Here is a 16,990-nt window from a genome sequence, read left to right as displayed (position 1 = left end):
TACCGATTCGGTTGGCATGTGATGCGTCACCTTACGGCATTGGAGCGGTGCTGTCACACAAATTCCGTGACGGTTCAGAGAGGCCAATAGCCTTTGCATCGCGCTCGCTAACCTCAGCCGAGCGTAACTACGCCCAGATTGACAGGGAGGCCCTCAGCCTGGTGTGGGGGGTGAAGAAGTTCAATCACACTCTGCACGGGCAGAAATTCACCCTACTGACTGATCATCAACCACTGGTCTCCATTTTTAACCCAAAGAAGGGCGTTCCGGTGATGACGGTGCAACGGCTGCAAAGATGGTCACTTTTTCTAGGGGCACATCAGTATGGCATAGAGTACAAAGGTACGAAACAACATGGAAACGCTGATGGGCTGTTGCGCCTACCGTTGCCTGCGGCGGAAGAAGCACCTGCAGTGGACCCTGTGGAGATATTCCATGCGACCTGATGCGCTATCAATTACTCATAAAAGACGGAGAGTTAGGAGAGTAACTAAAAGGCTTTTATTAACAAAGAACAGAGCATGCCTCTCGTGGTTGACTGGTTTTCAAGAAGGCAGGGGGCTGCAGAGCAGTCACCTTTATACCTGGGCGTGTGGATGGAGCCAGGGGCGGAGCTAGCTGAGGCATGCATAGATACAACAGTGTGCAACAACAACAACGGTGAGCAACAATAACAGTGGTTTACCACATTCACCCCTTGTTTAAATTTGAGTCCGGCGGGGTGAAGTGTACTAAAGGTTCGTGTAAGTAAGTCTATCAGGTGGCCTTGTATGCCGTCCTGATCGTCGTGGTGGCGGCGGTGATGGTGCAGCATCCAACGTTGAATCTGGCGTCTCATTGAGTGGTTGGGTGGTCAATGACGGGTCCTGGGGCTGCGGCATGCCCTCTACAGGGGTTGGGTTGTGGGTAGTGGTGGATGGCAATGGTAGTGTTTCAGGGGCACCCGAAGGTGCGAGGTCTCGTATGGAGACTGTGTCCTCCCGCCCGTCCGGGTACGCCACGTAAGCATACTGGGGGTTGGCGTGGAGGAGGCTCACCCTCTCGACCAGGGGGTCCGTTTTATGGGACCTCACGTGCTTCCGCAGTAGGACGGGTCCTGGAGACGTCAGCCATGTCGGTAGCGAGGTCCCCGATGTGGACTTCCTGGGGAAAGTGAACATTTTTTCATGGGGGGTGGCATTGGTGGCCGTACAAAGCAGTGACCGAATGGAGTGGAACGCCGCAGGGAGGACCTCCTGCCAGCGAGAGGTCGGAAGGCCCTTAGATTTTAAGTTTAAGAGGACGGCCTTCCAAACCGTCGCGTTCTCTCTTTCCACCTGGCCGTCCCCCCGGGGGTTGTAGCTGGTGGTTCTGCTTGTAGCAATACCTCTCGTGAGCAGGTACTGACGGAGTTCGTCGCTCATAAAGGATGAGCCCCGGTCGCTATGGATATAGCTAGGAAAGCCGAACAAGGCGAAAAGGTCATTCAGATATTTAATGACCGTGGTACTGGTCATGTCTGGGCAAGGGATGGCAAACGGGAAACGGGAGTACTCATCAATTATGTTGAAGTACACGTTGCGGTCAGAGGAGGGGAGGGGCCCTTTAAAATCGACGCTCAGGCGCTCGAAGGGGCGAGTGGCCTTGATCAGGCTTGCTCGGTCTGGCCTATAAAAATGCGGTTTGCACTCGGCACAGATTTGGCAGTTCCTGGTCATGGTCCTGACCTCCTCGATGGAGTAGGGCAGGTTACGGGATTTGATGAAATGGAAGAACCTGGTGACCCCCGGGTGGCGGAGGTCATTGTGGAGGGTCTGCAGTCTATCAACCTGCGCGTTGGCGCATGTACCACGTGATAGGGCATCTGGGGGCTCATTGAGTTTCCCGGGCCGGTACAAGATATCGTAATTGTAGGTGGAGAGTTCAATTCTCCACCTCAAGATCTTGTCGTTCTTGATTTTGCCCCTCTGCTTATTATTAAACATAAAAGCCACTGAACGCTGGTCGGTGAGCAGGGTAAATCGTTTTCCGGCCAGGTAATGCCTCCAATATCGCACCGCTTCCACAATGGCCTGGGCCTCCTTTTCGACAGAAGAGTGTCGAATCTCGGGGCCCTGGAGGGTCCTTGAGGAAAAAGGCCACGGGTCTCCCCGCCTGGTTAAGGGTTGCAGCTAGGGCGAAGTCGGATGCGTCGCTCTCCACTTGGAAAGGGATGGACTCATCCACTGCGTGCATTGTGGCCTTCGCAATATCTCTTTTTATGAGAGTGAAGGCTGCACATGCCTCTGCTGTCAGGGGGAAGGAGGTGGACTTGATGAGGGGTCTGGCTTTGTCCGCATAGTTGGGCACCCACTGAGCATAGTAAGAGAAAAACCCTAGGCATCTCTTCAGTGCTTTTTGGCAGTGGGGGAGGGGGAGCTCCATAAGGGGGCGCATTCTGTCGGGGTCGGGGCCGATGACTCCGTTCTCCACTACGCAGCCAAGAATGGCGAGGCGCGTGGTGCGAAACATACATTTGTCCTTGTTGTATGTTAGATTCAGCCGCTGGGCCATACGGAGGAATTTCTCTAGGTTAACGTCATGGTCCTGCTGGTCGTGGCCGCAGATGGTGACGTTGTCTAGATAGGGGAAGGTGGCCTGCAGCGCGTTCTGGTCAACCATTTGGTCCATCTCCCTTTGGAAGACCGAAACCCCGTTGGTGACGCCGAAGGGGACTCGGAGGAAGTGGTAGAGACGACCGTCAGCTTCAAAAGCTGTGTACTGGCGGTCCTCAGCCCTGATGGGGAGCTGGTGGTATACCGACTTCAGATCAATCGTCGAGAACACCTGGTATTGTGCTATCTGATTGACCATGTCAGATATGCGGGGGAGTGGGTATGCATCTAACTGGGTGTAGCGATTGATCGTCTGGCTGTAGTCAATAACTAGGCGCTGTTTTTCGCCAGTCTTCACTACCACCACTTGTGCTCGCCATGGGCTAGTGCTACCCTCAATAATCCCTTCCTTCAGGAGTCTTGCTACTTCGGATTTAATGAAGCTCCTATCCCCGGCACTGTACCGCCTGCTTTTGGTAGCGATGGGCTTACAGTCGCGGGTGAGGTTAGCGAACAAGGGGGGGGGGGGGGGGAGACTTTAAGCGTGGAGAGGCTGCAAATGGTGCGCGGCAGGCGATTTAAAAGCTGCTGGCTGCAGACTGTGAGTGGGGGGAGGGGTCCGCCGTACGCTAATGTGACACTTTTAAGGTGGCACTGAAAATCCAACCCCAGTAGAACGGCAGCGCAGAGATGGGGCAGGACAAGAAGTTTAAAATTTTTGTATTCTGTGCCCCTTACTGAAAGGGTCACTACACAGTAGCCACCGACGTCTGCTGAATGGGATTTGGAAGCCATAGAGATCAGATGGCGCGTTGGCAGGGCCGGGAGAGAGTAACTGCGCACCGCGTCGGGGTGGATAAAGCTCTCCGTGCTCCCGCTGTCGAAAAGGCAGGTAGTGGCGCGGCCGTTTACCGTAATGTCCATCATGGACTTGGACAGTTGGTGAGGGAGAGATTGGTCCAGCGTCACGGAGGCCAGCGTATGGTCGAGCGAGTCGCTGTGGTCGTCAGACGAGGCGGTGGTTGAGTCCGGGTCACCCGCGATTGGAGTTGGAAGCGTCCAAGATGGCGGACAAAATGGCTGCGCCCATGATCCCGATCCCCACGCGGCTGGAGGTGTCCAAGATGGCGGACAAGATGGCTGCCCCCACGGTTCACACACGGCGCTGCTGGCGTTAGCGGTTTTACCTTTGCAGGCGCTGACGTAGTGTCCTTTCTTCCCGCAGCCAGAGCAGGTAGCGTTTTTCGCCGGGCAGCGTGCTCTGGGGTGTTTTGCCTGGCCACAAAAGTAACATTTCGGGCCCTTGGACATCGCTGCAGCAGTTGGTGCCGGGAGTGGCGGTCCCGCAACCCAGGGTTGCGGCGTCCACGGTGCGGAGCAGTTAGGGGAAAATGCGTCCATATTCCGGTGGGCCGCGTCTAGCGAGAGCGCGAGGGACACTGCCTTCTTCAGGTCGATTTTGCCCTTCTCCAACAGTCTCTGCCGGGAGTAGTCGGACTTGAGGCCCGCAACGAAAGCATCTCGGATAAGTCCCTCCGTGTGTGTCGCGGCCGATACCTCTTTACAATCGCAGGCTCGGCCGAGTATCTGTAGTGCCCGTAGGAATGCCTCCACCGATCCCCCGGACTGCTGTTTGCGGGATCTCAGGAGGTGTCTGGCATAAACCGTATTTACCGGGCGTGTGTATTGTCCTTTTAGCAGATCGATAGCCACCGCGTAGGTAGTCGCGTCCTGGATGAGCGTGTAGACTTGGTGGCCCACCTTGGAGGCCAGGATTTTTAGTTTGTTTCCATCTAGTGTCACGGCTGAGGCTTCCAGGTAAGCTTCGAAGCAACGCAGCCATTGTGCGAACTTGGTAGACGAACCCGCCTCTTGATGGTCTAGGTCCAGGCATGTTGGTCTGAGGGCATGCAGCAGCGCCTGCTGCTCAGCGTTCGGTGCCGTCATTTGCTGCAGCGCCTGCTGCTCAGCGTTTGGTGCCGACATTTTGTTTTTGTTAATAAAATTGATGCGCTATCAATTACTCATAAAAGACGGAGGGTTAGGAGAGTAACTAAAAGGCTTTTATTAACAAAGAACAGAGCATGCCTCTCGTGGTTGACTGGTTTCCAAGAAGGCAGGGGGCTGCAGAGCAGTCACCTTTATACCTGGGCGTGTGGGTGGAGCCAGCTGAGGCATGCATAGATACAACAGTGTGCAACAACAACAACGGTGAGCAACAATAACAGTGGTTTACCACACGACCATAGTCGAATGTTTGCCTGTTACAAACTCAAGTATTGAGAAGGAAACCCGAAATGACCCGACACACTCTCGGGTCTATGATTTGACGGTGAAGGGATGGCCAGCATATGGAGACTCGCTGTTGCCAGCATTCTCGCCAAGGAGGTAACAGCTGTCAGTGTGCCGGGGAACCTTGATGTGTGGATCCAGAGTGGTAATTCCACCCAAGTTGAGAGATAGAGTACTCAAATGAGCTTCACGAGGGTCATCTGGGAGGGGTAAAAATGAAGAGCCTAGCCAGGGCGTTTGTGTGGTGGCCGGAAATCGATAAAGAAATCGAAGATATGACCAAGAGATGCACAGGATGCCAGAAGGTCCAAAACGCTCCACCACAGGCCCCGCTACATCCATGGGAGTGGCCCTCATCTCCATGGTTGGGGGAATGGGCGGATACGTGGCAGATGCACTATAATGTGGATAAATGCGAGGTTATCCACTTTGGGGGTAAAAACAGGAGGGTAGATTATTATCTAAATGGCAATAGATTGGGAGATGGGGAAGTGCAGAGGGACCTGGGTGTTCTTGTGCACCAGTCACTGAAGGAGAGCATGCAGGTGCAACAGGCGATTAAGAAGGCAAATGGTATGTTGGCCTTCATATCAAGGGGGTTCGAGTATAGGAATAGGGATACCTTACTACAGCTGTACAAGGTGCTGGTGAGACCGCATCTGGAGTATTGTGTACAGTTTTGGTCGCCCCATCTGCGGAAGGATGTTCTTGCCATGGAAAGAGTGCAACGGCGATTCACCAGGCTGATACCTGGAATGGCGGGAATGACCTACGAAGAGAGATTAAATAGTTTGGGCTTGTACTCACTGGAGTTTAGAAGATTGAGAGGGGATCTCATCGAAACATATAAAATTATGGCAGGCCTGGACAGGCTGAATTCAGAGAGAATGTTTCCAATGGCCAGGGAGCACAGAACCAGGGGCCACAGTCTAAAAATAGCGGGCAAATCATTTAAAACAGAGATGAGGAAGAATTTCTTCACTCAAAGAGTGGTGAGCCTGTGGAATTCCCTGCCACAGAGGGCTGTGAAGGCTAATTCAATAAATATTTTCAAGAGAGAATTGGATATATTTCTGAAGGCTAAGGGGATTAAGGGTTACGGAGAAAAGGCGGGGACGGGGTACTGAACTGGTAAGATCAGCTATGATCTCAGACGAAGATCAGCCATGATCTCATTGAATGGCGGAGCAGGTTCGAAGGGCCGAATGGCCTACTCCTGTTCCTATCTCTATGTTTCTATGGCAACGGGTACACATGATTTCGCTGGTCCATTTATGGACTCAATGTTTCTAATCGCTGTGGACGCCCATTCGAAATGTCCAGAGGTCATTAAAATGTCCTCCACCACCACGGAGAAAACTATTGCAGTCCTAAGGACCATCTTCACCAGGAATGGGTTGCCAGAACAGATCTGTTCCGACAATGGCCCACAGTTTGTGTCTGAGGATTGCCGGAGGTTCCTGAAGAATAATGGGGTGAAACATTACACATCTGCCCCATATCATCCAGCCACAAATGGATTGACTGAGAGGTTTGTTCAGACCTTTAAAAAGGCCATAAAGGCAATGTATAACGACGACATACCACTGCAACACAAGGTGGATAACTTCCTGTTTGCTTACCGGAATGCGACACATGCAGTAACCAACCAAACTCCAGCCGTACTGTTTTTCAACCGGAGACTAAGATGTCGCTTGGATTTGCTCAAACCAAACATAATACGAGATGTTGAGGATAAGCAGTTCCAGCACATAAATGAGAAGCCAACCAGGAGCTTCAAGATAGGGCAACCGAACAGAAAAATGGCAGCCAGGCACGATATGCACACAGCAGGGACCACTAATGTACACAGTGGACGTTGGAGAGAGCATCGTGAGACGCCATGCTGACCAGATTCTAGAGTCACAGGAACAAGCCAAACCTGTACCACAAGCATGTGCACCTGGTAATGAGCCCGAAGTACAGATTGCGTCTACCTCAGAAGCAGGGGTTATGGAAGCTGACAAACCAACCAATGACAATGAGCCAGAATTGACTCCACCGCCAGAACAGGATACTCGAGAAAGGCGCTATCCAGTCCGGATCAGGAAGCCTCCTCAAAGACTGAACTTATAAATGACTATTTCAGTTGATGTATATATTACTGAGAAAATTGTAATTGTAATTAGTTATTATTTAGTTGTTAAATGAATGATGTGTACTGTTTATCTAAAAGGGGACGAATTGTTGTGTATGTACCTTTAAGGGAATAACTGGTCTTGGACTGCAGTACCGGCAGTGACCACCCCTGTAGAAAAGGCCCTAGCAGGCTTCTGTAGTTTCAGTTTCAAGCTGCCTCTTGTTCAGTAAAGTACCTGTTAAACTGTTCTCCTGAAGTCCGTGTATTATTGAGGCGCGGACTTTACAGGAACCTGCTGGCAGTTGAGCTCGGAAACTTCTAGTTAGTCCTCGTCTTGTCCCCGCTGGGGAAAGACCTACACCACGGTGCTCCTACAGTCAGCCATCTTACCTGCTACCTTACCTGTTGTATTTAACCTGTTCCTGTAAATAAACAACTTATTTATAGTTCGTCGAAGTCGAACTCGATTATTTAGTGGCGATGCACTCGAATCGCTGCAACAGTCTATTTTTATGTCTCTCGCTAGTTTACTCTCATATTCTATTTTCCCTTTCTTTATCAATTTCTTGGTCCTGCTTTGCTGAATTCTAAAATCCTCCCAATCCTCAGGCTTACTACTCTTTTTGGCAATACTATAAGCCTCTTCCTTTGATCTAATACTATCTTTAACTTCTCTTGTTAGCCACGGTTGGACCACTTTTACTGTGGGGGTTTTGTGCCTTAAAGGAATGTATATTTGTTGTAAATTATGTATTAATTCTTTAAATGCTAGCCATTGCTTCTCTACCATCATACCTTTTAATGTAGTTTCCCAATCTACATTAGCCAACTCACCCCACATACCTACATAGTTTGCTTTGTTTAGATTTAAGACCCTAGTTTCGGATTTAACTAAATCAATTTCAAACTCAATATAAAATTCTATCATATCATGGTCACTCTTCCCTAAAGGCCCCTTTACTACAAGGTTATTAATTAACCCTTTCGCGTTGCGCAATACTAGATCTAAAATAACCTGTTCCCTAGTTGGTTCCACAACATTGGGCAGCACAGTGGTATAGTGGTTAGCACTGTTGCCTCACAGCACCAGGGACCCGGGTTCAAATCCGGCCTCGGGTGACTGTGTGTGGAGTTTGCACATTCTCCCCGTTTTTGCGTGGGTTTCCTCCCACAGTCCAAAGATGTGCGGGTTAGGTTGATTGGCCATGATAAAAATTGGCCCTTAGTGTTAGGGGGGATTAAATATGTGGGGTTACGGGGATAGGGCTTGGGTGGGATGGCTGTCGGTGTAGGGACCGGGTGCTAGGGTTTGGATGATCAGCCATGATCTCGTTGAATGGCGGAGCAGGCTCGAAGGGCCGAATGGCCTACTCCTGCTCCTATCTTCTATGTTTCTATGTATGTTTCTATACTGATCTAGAAAACTATCTTGCATACATTCCATGAATTCGTCCTCCACACTATTACTGCAAATTTGGTTTGCCCAGTCTATATATAGATTAAAGTCCCCCAAGATTACTGTATTACCGTTATTACATGCGCCTCTAATTTCCTGATTTATATTCTGCCCTACATTACAACTACTGTTTGGGGGCCTATAAACAACTCCCACCAATGTTTTCTGCCCCTTGCTGTTCCTTAGCTCCACTCAAACTGATTCTACTTCTTGATTTTTGGAGCTAAGATCCTTTCTCTCTACTGTCTTTATCCCATTCTTTATTATCAGGGCTACCCCTCCTCCTTTTCCATTTTGTCTATCGCTTCTAAAAGTTAAGTCATATTTAGTTCCCAAACTTGGCCACATTGCAACCACGTCTCCTTAATGGCTATTAGATCAAACCTATTGATTTCTATCTGCACTACTGATTCATCCATTTTGTTGCGAATGCTTTGCGCACAGATATAGTGCCTTTAGCTTTGACTTATTTCTATTTTTCCTGATGTTTCCTTAGTCACTGATGCCTTATTACCTTTGTTATGCTCTCTGTCCCTTCCTGACCGTCTGCTTATTTTTACCCAAAACTCTACTCTGCTCTAGAGCCTTGACATTTCTCTCGCTGCTTTTAAACTTACTCTTTCCTGAATCCTCCCACCCACCCTTCATTAGTTTAAAGCCCTGTCTACTGCCCTAGTTATTCGGTTCGCCAGAACACTGGTCCAAGCCTGGTTTAAGTGGAGCCCGTCCCAACGGAACAGCTCCCTCTTTCCCCAGTACCTGGGGCCAGTGCCCCATGAACTGAAACCCCTTCCTCCCATACCACTCTTTGAGCCACGCATTTAAACCACTAATCTGTTTGTCCCTATGCCAATTTGCGTGTGGCCCAGCAAACAGTTCAGAGATTATTACCTTTGAAGTTCTGCTTTTTAATGTCATCTAAATGTGCTGCGCCTCCACCTGTGTTGTTCCAAAGTGCAGCCGCAACTCAGTCCCCGGGAAAGGACTACACGTGTCCGGATCTTCACCTCTCTCTCTCTGTCCCCGTCTCACTCTCACTCTGTCCCCGTCTCACTCTCACTATCTCTCTCTGTCCCTGTCTCTCTCTTTAAATTCAATTCAATTCAATTCAAATGCTTTATTGGCATGAAAGTTTACAGGGAACCATATTGCCAAAGCTTACATAACAAAAAGTACAGTTTTCCAACATTCTGTAGGTGTCAAACAATTTTGACCTCTCTATCTCTCGCCCCAGTCTCGCTCTCGCTCCCCCAGTCTCTCTCTCCCCCGTCTTTTTATCTCCGTGTTTTTCTCTCCCAGACTTTCTCTCTCTCCCCGTCTTTCTCTCCCTCTCTCCCCACGTCTTTCTCTCCCTCTCCCCCACGTCTTTCTCTCCCTCTCCCCCACGTCTTTCTCTCTCTCTCTCTCTCTCTCTCTCTCCCTCGCCCCAGTCTTTCTCTCTCTCTCCCTCGCCCCAGTCTCTATCTCTCTCTCTCTCCCTCCCTCGCCCCAGTCTCTCTCTCTCTCTCTCTCCCTCTCCCTCCCTCGCCCCAGTCCCTCTCTCTCCCTCCCTCGCCCCAGTCTCTCTCTCCCTCCCTCGCCCCAGTCTCTCTCTCTCTCTCCCTCCCTCGCCCCAGTCTCTCTCTCTCTCTCCCTCGCCCCAGTCTCTCTCTCTCTCTCTCCCTCGCCCCAGTCTCTCTCTCCCTCGCCCCAGTCTTTCTCTCTCTCCGTCGTCTTTCTCTCTCTCCCTCACTCGCCCCAGTCTTTCTCTCTCTCTCCCTCACTCGCCCGTCTTTCTCTCTCTCTCTCCCTCCCTCGCCCCAGTCTCTCTCGCCCCAGTCTCTCTCTCTCTCTCTCTCCCTTGCCTCAGTCTCTCTCTCTCTCTCCCTTGCCCCAGTCTCTCTCTCTCTCTCCCCCTCGCCCGTCTTTCTCTCTCTCTCTCCCTCCCTCGCCCCAGTCTTTCTCTCTCTCTCTCTCTCCCTCGCCCCAGTCTTTTTCTCTCTCTCTCTCGCTCGCCCCAGTCTTTCTCTCTCTCTCGCCCCAGTCTTTCTCTCTCTCTCGCCCCAGTCTTTCTTTCTCTCTCTCGCCCCAGTCTTTCTCTCTCTCTCGCCCCAGTCTTTCTCTCTCTCTCGCCCCAGTCTTTCTCTCTCTCTCGCCCCAGTCTTTCTCTCTCTCTCGCCCCAGTCTTTCTCTCTCTCTCGCCCCAGTCTTTCTCTCTCTCTCGCCCCAGTCTTTCTCTCTCTCTCGCCCCAGTCTTTCTCTCTCTCTCGCCCCAGTCTTTCTCTCGCCCCAGTCTTTCTCTCTCTCTCGCCCCAGTCTCTCTCTCTCTCGCCCCAGTCTTTCTCTCTCTCTCCCTCCCTCGCCCCAGTCTTTCTCTCTCTCCCTCCCTCGCCCCAGTCTTTCTCTCTCTCCCTCGCCCCAGTCTTTCTCTCTCTCTCCCTCCCTCGCCCCAGTCTTTCTCTCTCTCCCTCCCTCGCCCCAGTCTTTCTCTCTCTCCCTCCCTCGCCCCAGTCTTTCTCTCTCTCCCTCCCTCGCCCCAGTCTTTCTCTCTCTCCCCCTCCCTCGCCCCAGTCTTTCTCTCTCTCCCTCCCTCGCCCCAGTCTTTCTCTCTCTCCCTCCCTCCAGTCTTTCTCTCTCTCCCTCCCTCGCCCCAGTCTTTCTCTCTCTCCCTCGCCCCAGTCTTTCTCTCTCTCTCCCTCGCCCCAGTCTTTCTCTCTCTCCCTCGCCCCAGTCTTTCTCTCTCTCTCTCGCCCCAGTCTTTCTCTCTCTCTCTCTCCCTCGCCCCAGTCTTTCTCTCTCTCTCCCTCGCCCCATTCTTTCTCTCTCTCTCCCTCCCTCGCCCCATTCTTTCTCTCTCTCTCCCTCCCTCGCCCCAGTCTTTCTCTCTCTCCCTCCCTCGCCCCAGTCTTTCTCTCTCCCTCCCTCGCCCCAGTCTTTCTCTCTCTCCCTCCCTCGCCCCAGTCTTTCTCTCTCTCTCCCTCGCCCCAGTCTTTCTCTCTCTCTCGCCCCAGTCTTTCTCTCTCTCCCTCCCTCGCCCCAGTCTTTCTCTCTCTCTCCCTCGCCCCAGTCTTTCTCTCTCTCTCCCTCGCCCCAGTCTTTCTCTCTCTCTCCCTCGCCCCAGTCTTTCTCTCTCTCTCCCTCGCCCCAGTCTTTCTCTCTCTCCTCGCCCCAGTCTTTCTCTCTCTCTCCTCGCCCCAGTCTTTCTCTCTCTCTCTCCCTCGCCCCAGTCTTTCTCTCTCTCTCTCCCTCGCCCCAGTCTTTCTCTCTCTCTCCCTCGCCCCAGTCTTTCTCCCTCTCTCTCCCTCGCCCCAGTCTTTCTCTCTCTCTCTCCCTCGCCCCATTCTTTCTCTCTCTCTCGCCCCAGTCTCTCTCTCTCTCTCCCTCGCCCCAGTCTTTCTCTCTCCCTCCCTCGCCCCAGTCTTTCTCTCTCTCTCCCTCGCCCCAGTCTTTCTCTCTCCCTCGCCCCAGTCTTTCTCTCTCTCTCGCTCGCCCCAGTCTTTCTCTCTCTCTCCCTCGCCCCAGTCTTTCTCTCTCTCTCGCTCGCCCCAGTCTTTCTCTCTCGCCCCAGTCTCTCTCTCTCTCTCGCCCCAGTCTTTCTCTCTCTCTCGCCCCAGTCTTTCTCTCTCCCTCGCCCCAGTCTTTCTCTCTCTCTCTCCCTCGCCCCAGTCTTTCCCTCTCTCTCTCTCCCTCGCCCCAGTCTTTCCCTCTCTCTCTCTCCCTCGCCCCAGTCTTTCCCTCTCTCTCTCTCCCTCGCCCCAGTCTTTCCCTCTCTCTCTCTCTCCCTCGCCCCAGTCTTTCCCTCTCTCTCTCCCTCGCCCCAGTCTTTCTCTCTCTCTCCCTCGCCCCAGTCTTTCCCTCTCTCTCTCCCTCGCCCCAGTCTTTCCTCTCTCTCTCCCTCGCCCCAGTCTTTCTCTCTCTCTCTCTCTCGCCCCAGTCTTTCCCTCTCTCTCCCTCACCCCAGTCTCTCTCTCTCTCCCTCGCCCCAGTCTTTCCCTCTCTCTCTCCCTCGCCCCAGTCTTTCCCTCTCTCTCTCCCTCGCCCCAGTCTTTCCCTCTCTCTCTCTCCCTCGCCCCAGTCTCTCCCTCTCTCTCCCTCGCCCCAGTCTCTCTCTCGCCCCAGTCTCTCTCGCCCCAGTCTCTCTCGCCCCAGTCTTTCTCTCTCTCTCTCACCCCAGTCTTCTCTCTCTCTCTCTCCCTCGCCCCAGTCTTTGCCTCTCTCTCCCTCGCCCCAGTCTTTCCCTCTCTCTCTCCCTCGCCCCAGTCTTTCCCTCCCTCTCTCTCCCTCGCCACAGTCTTTCCCTCTCTCTCTCTCGCCCCAGTCTTTCTCTCTCTCGCCCCAGTCTTTCCCTCTCTCTCCCTCCCTCGCCCCAGTCTCTCTCTCTCCCTCGCCCCAGTCTCTCTCTCTCTCCCCCTCGCCCCAGTCTCTCTCTCCTCTCTCTCCCTCCCTCGCCCCAGTCTTTCTCTCTCTCTCCTCCCTCCGCCCCCAGTCTTTCTCTCTCTCCCTCCCTCGCCCCAGTCTCTCTCTCTCTCTCTCCCTCCCTCGCCCCAGTCTTTCTCTCTCTCTCCCTCGCCCCAGTCTTTCTCTCTCTCTCCCCCCAGTCTTTCTCTCTCTCTCCTCGCCCCAGTCTTTCTCTCTCTCTCTCCCTCGCCCCAGTCTCTCTCTCTCTCTCTCTCTCCCTCGCCCCAGTCTTTCTCTCTCCCTCGCCCCAGTCTTTCTCTCTCTCTCGCTCGCCCCAGTCTTTCTCTCTCTCTCTCCCTCGCCCCAGTCTTTCTCTCTCTCTCTCGCTCGCCCCAGTCTTTCTCTCTCTCTCTCTCGCTCGCCCCAGTCTTTCTCTCTCGCCCCAGTCTTTCTCTCTCTCTCGCCCCAGTCTTTCTCTCTCTCTCTCTCGCCCCAGTCTTTCTCTCTCTCTCTCCCTCGCCCCAGTCTTTCTCTCTCTCTCTCCCTCGCCCCAGTCTTTCCCTCTCTCTCCCTCGCCCCAGTCTTTCTCTCTCTCTCTCTCTCGCCCCAGTCTTTCTCTCTCTCTCTCGCTCGCCCCAGTCTTTCTCTCTCGCCCCAGTCTTTCTCTCTCTCTCGCCCCAGTCTTTCTCTCTCTCTCTCTCGCCCCAGTCTTTCTCTCTCTCTCTCCCCTCGCCCCAGTCTTTCTCTCTCTCTCTCCCTCGCCCCAGTCTTTCCCTCTCTCTCTCTCCCTCGCCCCAGTCTTTCCCTCTCTCTCCCTCGCCCCAGTCTTTCCCTCTCTCTCCCTCGCCCCAGTCTTTCCCTCTCTCTCCCCTCGCCCCAGTCTTTCCCTCTCTCTCTCTCCCTCGCCCCAGTCTTTCCCTCTCTCTCTCCCTCGCCCCAGTCTTTCCCTCTCTCCCTCGCCCCAGTCTTTCTCTCTCTCTCTCCCTCGCCCCAGTCTTTCTCTCTCTCTCTCGCCCCAGTCTTTCCCTCTCTCTCCCTCGCCCCAGTCTCTCTCTCTCTCGCCCCAGTCTCTCTCTCTCTCCCTCGCCCCAGTCTTTCCCTCTCTCTCTCTCCCTCGCCCCAGTCTTTCCCTCTCTCCCTCGCCCCAGTCTTTCCCTCTCTCTCTCCCTCGCCCCAGTCTTTCCCTCTCTCTCTCCCTCGCCCCAGTCTTTCCCTCTCTCTCTCCCTCGCCCCAGTCTTTCCCTCTCTCTCTCCCTCGCCCCAGTCTTTCCCTCTCTCTCTCTCCCTCGCCCCAGTCTTTCCCTCTCTCTCCCTCGCCCCAGTCTCTCCCTCTCTCTCGCCCCAGTCTCTCTCTCTCTCTCGCCCCAGTCTCTCTCTCTCGCCCCAGTCTTTCTCTCTCTCGCCCCAGTCTTTCTCTCTCTCTCTCCTCGCCCCAGTCTTTGCCTCTCTCTCCCTCGCCCCAGTCTTTCCCTCTCTCTCTCTCCCTCGCCCCAGTCTTTCCCTCCCTCTCTCTCCCTTGCCAGTCTTTCTCTCTCTCTCTCCCTCGCCCCAGTCTTTGTCTCTCTCTCTCCCTCGCCCCAGTCTTTCTCTCTCTCGCCCCAGTCTTTCCCTCTCTCGCCCCAGTCTTTCCCTCTCCCTCCCTCGCCCCAGTCTCTCTCTCTCTCCCTCGCCCCAGTCTCTCTCTCTCTCCCCCTCGCCCCAGTCTCTCTCTCTCTCCCCCTCGCCCCAGTCTCTCTCTCTCTCTCTCTCCCTCCCTCGCCCGTCTTTCTCTCTCCCTCCCTCGCCCCAGTCTCTCTCTCTCTCTCTCTCTCCCTCCCTCGCCCCAGTCTCTCTCTCTCTCTCTCTCTCTCTCTCCCTCCCTCGCCCCAGTCTTTCTCTCTCTCTCTCCCTCGCCCCAGTCTTTCTCTCTCTCCCCCCCAGTCTTTCTCTCTCCCTCGCCCCAGTCTCTCTCTCTCTCTCTCTCCCTCGTCCCAGTCTTTCTCTCTCCCTCCCTCGCCCCGTCTTTCTCTCTCTCCCTCCCTCGCCCCGTCTTTCTCTCTCTCTCTCTCTCTCCCTCGTCCCAGTCTTTCTCTCTCCCTCCCTCGCCCCGTCTTTCTCTCTCTCCCTCCCTCGCCCCAGTCTTTCTCTCTCTCTCTCCCTCGCCCCAGTCTTTCTCTCTCTCTCCCTCGCCCCAGTCTTTCTCTCTCTCTCCCTCGCCCCAGTCTTTCTCTCTTTCTCCCTCCCTCGCCCCAGTCTTTCTCTCTCCCTCGCCCCAGTCTTTCCCTCTCTCACCCCAGTCTTTCCCTCTCTCTCTCTCTCTCGCCCCAGTCTTTCCCTCTCTCTCCCTCGCCCCAGTCTTTCTCTCTTTCTCCCTCCCTCGCCCCAGTCTTTCTCTCTCTCTCCCTCGCCCCAGTCTTTCTCTCTTTCTCCCTCCCTCGCCCCAGTCTTTCTCTCTCCCTCGCCCCAGTCTTTCCCTCTCTCACCCCAGTCTTTCCCTCTCTCTCTCTCTCTCTCTCGCCCCAGTCTTTCCCTCTCTCTCCCTCGCCCCAGTCTTTCTCTCTTTCTCCCTCCCTCGCCCCAGTCTTTCTCTCTCTCTCTCCCTCGCCCCAGTCTTTCTCTCTCTCTCTCCCCAGTCTTTCCCTCTCTCTCTCTCTCCCTCGCCCCAGTCTTTCCCTCTCTCTCTCGCCCCAGTCTTTCCCTCTCTCTCCCTCGCCCCAGTCTTTCCCTCTCTCTCTCTCTCTCTCCCTCGCCCCAGTCTTTCCCTCTCTCTCTCGCCCCAGTCTTTCCCTCTCTCCCTCGCCCCAGTCTTTCCCTATCTCTCTCTCCCTCGCCCCAGTCTTTCCCTCTCTCTCCCTCGCCCCAGTCTTTCTCTCTCTCCCTCGCCCCAGTCTTTCTCTCTCTCCCTCGCCCCAGTCTTTCTCTCTCCCTCGCCCCAGTCTTTCTCTCTCTCCCTCGCCTGAGTCTTTCTCTCTCTCTCTCTCCCTCGCCCCAGTCTTTCTCTCTCCCCCTCGCCCCAGTCTCTCTCTCTCTCCCTCACCCCGTCTTTCTTTCTCTCTCTCTCCCGCCCCAGTCTTTCTCTCTCTCTCCCTCGCCCCAGTCTTTCCCTCTCTCCCTCGCCCCAGTCTTTCTCTCTCCCTCGCCCCAGTCTTTCTCTCTCTCGCCCCAGTCTTTCTCTCTCTCGCCCCAGTCTTTCTCTCTCTCTCTCTCCCACCCCAGTCTTTCTCTCTCTCTCTCCCTTGCCCCAGTCTCTCTTTCTCTCCCTCCCTCGCCCCAGTCTTTCCCTCTCTCTCTCTCTCCCTCGCCCCACTCTTTCTCTCCCCAGTCTTTCTCTCTAGCCCCCAATCTCTCTCTCTCTAGCCCCCAGTCTCTCTCACCCCCCAGTCTCTCTCTCTCTCTAGCCCCCCCAGTCTCTCTCTCTATAGCCCCCCCCGTCTCTCTCTCTCTAGCCCCCCCCCACTCCGATTCTCTGTCTCCCCTTACGATCCTCGATCTTACCCCCCCCCCCACCGGTCACCAACAGATTCCCGGACCTCTGCACGAAAGTGTGGCCCAACTGGATACTGCGCATGCGCGGTTCTGATATATACCACGAGCCAGCATAAAAGGCTGCAAAGGCAAATAATCACAGTGTGGGGGATTCTCCCACTGTCCAGCTGAAAGTTCAAGGGAGAAAACCAAACCCCTCCCAGCGTTACACAGCAACCCATCGACCATCGGAACACACTCTTCAAGAGCTGCAATTGGGATCGGCTCTGAGGTTGGAAGACTCATGAACGACTCTGTCTGGATTGCTGGGTCCAATATGTATTGAGCCCCTCCCCGACTCCAGCTGCTGTCCAGCGCTCTATGCGGCATTTCAATTAAAGTGCGCGGGAGCTCAGGGATCAGTGCGCGTCCATGCAGCCGCGCACCTTAGCGGGAACAGTGCACAAGAGCCTCCTTCCACCTTTCTTCAACATGTCCTTCTATTCCTTTCTCACTCATGTGTTTATCTAGCATTCCTTTAAATGCATCTATGCTATTCGCCTCAACTACTCCATATGGTAGTGAGTTCCACATAAAGACGTTTCTCCTGAATTTCTTATTTGATTTATTAGTGACTATCTTTATGGCCCCTAGTTTTGGACTCCCCCCACAAGAGGAAACACCTACTCTACACCTACCCTATGAAACCCCTTCATAATTTTTAAGACC

At 53.9% G+C, this 16,990-nt stretch overlaps 1 protein-coding gene across 2 annotated transcripts in view; it reads right to left on the bottom strand.

The window, feature by feature from the left end:
- atp9a (ATPase phospholipid transporting 9A) overlaps positions 1-16,990 on the bottom strand; it is a 244,853-nt gene that overhangs the window by 165,048 nt on the left and 62,815 nt on the right. The gene's annotated exons all lie outside the window — the stretch shown is intronic.

The sequence above is a fragment of the Somniosus microcephalus genome, chromosome 13 (genome assembly GCF_052327205.1).
Source record: "Somniosus microcephalus isolate GS21.2 chromosome 13, FLI_Smic_1.0, whole genome shotgun sequence".
Lineage (NCBI taxonomy): Eukaryota > Metazoa > Chordata > Chondrichthyes > Squaliformes > Somniosidae > Somniosus > Somniosus microcephalus.
This window is presented reverse-complemented; position numbering and strand designations above follow the sequence as displayed.